The sequence below is a fragment of the Pinus tabuliformis genome, chromosome 2_2 (genome assembly GCF_031772625.1).
Source record: "Pinus tabuliformis cultivar Carrire ecotype Pingquan chromosome 2_2, CPIR1, whole genome shotgun sequence".
In the NCBI taxonomy this organism is placed as follows: domain Eukaryota; kingdom Viridiplantae; phylum Streptophyta; class Pinopsida; order Pinales; family Pinaceae; genus Pinus; species Pinus tabuliformis.
This window is the reverse complement of record NC_142300.1, coordinates 411,146,880-411,150,459: the sequence shown is the minus strand read 5'-3', so window position 1 is coordinate 411,150,459 and position 3,580 is coordinate 411,146,880.

Here is a 3,580-nt window from a genome sequence, read left to right as displayed (position 1 = left end):
AAATGCATTAAATAGCGACAAACTTGTCTTTAGATGAGAACGAGTTTCCCTATCGCTAGGCTCGTTAAAACATAGCGATGGGCTTGCCCGAAGGGCAAGTTATAGAACAAGCATATGTTATCCTCCTCAAGCTCGACAAAAATAAAGAGGTACTGGTCAGCAATGACTGGGGAAAAATTGGGAGAAACTCAAGAAAACTTTGATGGTAGCAAGTTGCTCTTGAACATGACACTTTTCCTCCGTACCACAATCGGGTTGGGTTGTTTCATTCACCGGTCACATCACCATGGTCTCACCATACCATCCATACTTGGGGTAATGCTACCAATCCATCACATCAGTGTCGCCATATGTTCAAGAGAAGTCGTTCAGAGAAGTCACCTGTGTCCCATCCACTACCATACATTATACTCTTTCATGACCGCCACCCTGAATCATATGTCATCAGATCGTTTTCACCTCCATCAAAATCTTTAGCTCCGTTCCGTGTCATCGATGTGGGATTCATTAAGGCCCTCCTTTGATGGATCGCTTCTTGTCGACATCAGCTCATTATCCAAGAAGTTAATCTAGGAACACCCCCTTCAGTACTTTGAAGCTTGCATGCCTCAATGGCAAGTTTCTCACTTCCGGCAACAGGTATACATCAATGACCTTCGACCGAAAGATTTTGCGTGGTGTTCGACGCCAAGTCCTCTATTCAAACCACGTGAATTGTACTGCAGTACCTTGAGGGTCATCTTCATTATCGGTGATTCCTCTCGCGCTTGTTAACAGTTTACATCATTGACTGGTAATCAAGCGATGTCTTTCCATGTTCGACTTCAGAGCAATTCTCACATGGATCGACTTGTACTTAGAGTGAAGATCGGACGAGATTGAAGACCCCGGATCTAGTTTCATCCATCCGGGCTGCGATATATATTCAGAAAATAAAGACATGGAAATGTACAGCTTTGCAGCACAGATAATCATCCTACCAAAAGGATGATGGCTCTTTCAGAATCATCAGTCTATCATCAGACGACTGTCTGTTATATGTACATGAAAATGAATTTATAAAGCTGAGCATGGGAATGCCCGCCTCAGCTAGGTCATGAAAAAAGTATGAAAATAATGTATTGTATTGTATTGTATTACAGGTCTCCTCCCAGCAATGAAAGAACTTCGGATCCTCCTAATAAATCATTTCACCCGATAAACGGCCTCATACTTTAGGGGGCAAATGTTATAGACATTTTTGTGCCTTACAGCTATAAGCATGAAATGTCCATAATCCAAGGGATCCAAAGTCCCTAAACATGTTGTTCCTACCCCTAGAGGAACAAGGCTAACAAACCACAACAATTCACAGAAGTTCTCCACTAGAAACTGCTCAAAAACAAGTCAATTCACGATCAATTCAGAAGCTCCACTACCTGCCTGCGTTGAAATGTAGAGGCTACACTGGCTAGTTGCATTGCAACGCAGGTGGAAGCACTACCAGGTTGCGCTGAGCGGGAAATGACAAATGTCAGGGTCTCTTGTGAGAGGTGTCAAGACTGTGGAAGCTTCTAGAATCTTCCTCCATGACACTTGCCTTGCTGAGTTCGACTAAGTGATGAGTAAGAGGCTCTTAGTCTCCAAGTGGAAGTAAGAACTGACAGAGAGAGAGGACACTAGTCAGATCACAAGCTGACTCATCCTCACTCCAAATATCTATATATGGATCTCTTCTCCATGAGATCTAGAGGCTGGAATTTTGTTATTGCAAAGAATTGTTGTTGGTTTGAGATTGGAATCATTGGGTGCTTAATGCTTTGAAGGGAGGTGAAGATAGGAATTTCATTTGCTGGGAAGGAGATGCTGGATTGGAACTCTCTTGGTTGTATCTCCTCCTGAACCTTGTTATTCATCAATAAAGCTATCTTGGTTTCTCCTATATGCTGATGTGTCTTTGATGTATGATTGCATTAGTGTATTTGGTTTATTTCTAATCCTGAACTAGTTATGAATATGAATCTATGTCTTTGTGTAGTGTTCCCTTCTTGTGATCTTGCAGGAACCTGTTGAAGCTGGGCGAGCGAGAAGGCAAGTAGCTGGGAGCTCTCAAAGAGAAGAGAAGCCGGATCGAGGGACAAACGGAAGACACCGGTTAGTCCATCCATCTCTCTTCGTTCTTATTTCATAAAGGAAGAATACTAGAATAGCTGTCTCTATTTGTTGCTAAGGCACTGTCACACCTTAGGTGGATAGGATCGTCCTGCATAGGCATTTTTCCCCACAACAAAAAGGAGCTTGATCGTCTTCAGATTTTGTCCGAAGCCTCTTTGACTGAGCATAGTACTTGATTGGGGACCCCCAGCCCAAATTTCAAGGAATTTGGAAGAAATTTTTTCAATTTTGAATTTTTGGCTTTAAAAAACAAGTTTTTTGGCTCAACGCGTAGCGCGCAGCACGCGACCCATAAGATTGAGAGGTCCAAATCACAAATGGTTTGCATTTTTGGATTTTTCATGATGAAATATACCTGCTCAGCTATTTCCAAGGCATTTCATCAAGGTTTGGGTCCCCAAAAGGTCAAAAAACATGCAAAAAATGACCTCACTGCCCCTTTTTGGACACACAGGAAGCAGCCTTGGGAGAATGCACTTTTGGAGGGGCAAATGGACATCAAATTGGAAAATTCCACTTGGGTTGGAAAGTAGACATCCAGGGCTTTCCAACAAGCCAACCTGAGCTCAATTTGGATGCCGGGAAGTGCCCCAAATGCAGGTGGAAAGGCGCGCGGCGCATAGGGCTCAGGCGCGCGGCGCATCAGGGTTTTTTGGCACAATTTTCATCTTCAGCTCAGGAAACGTAGCCAGTTTGACCAGTTTTGACTTGTGATGGGATTTTTCACCCTTCTTGATGTAATTAATGGAACTTTATGTTGACTTGACACTTATTTACCTATTCTAGATGATTCATTCATAAAATAGAAAAAATTTAATGAATGAATTGGTTTCCTAGCTTATAGAGGCAAGTTGTTTTGACTGCCTAGATTGTAGTGCTTTGTTTAGAATTGGTTGAAACAGCTCCTAGGATGATGAGCTCGACCCCTAGAGGCAAGGGAATGTGTTAGCTTGCCTATATTATGTATTTTCTTAGTCTTTTTAAGGGTTGGACTCTTTGGGAAGAGGCTTTGAGACTTTATTGTACATTTTACTTCAGCCTTTTGGCAAAGGGAAGACCAGGGTTTTGCAACACTTTTTGGAATTATTGTGGCTTTATGTCTTGATGGTGTGCTTCTTTCAGTACGTGTAAGTTTGTTATGTGTATCATTTTCCCTCTCTCATCTTCTGCAATTGAACAAATGAAGTGTTAAGGTAGAATTCATAATCTGTAATGCTCTGCCTTTAAGTTTGTTTGATATCCTATGTTTTCATTTGTTTAAGGAGAACTCTTGAGGTTTTCTTGCTCTCCTTAGCTCCTCACATATCTGATCTATTCACCTCATTGATTTTAAAGTATCAAAACAATTGCCTACCCTTCTCCAATTAGACCTCTGCAGAAACTGTGTCTCATCCCCGCACCCAAAATTTCCTTTCCTTTTGATTCA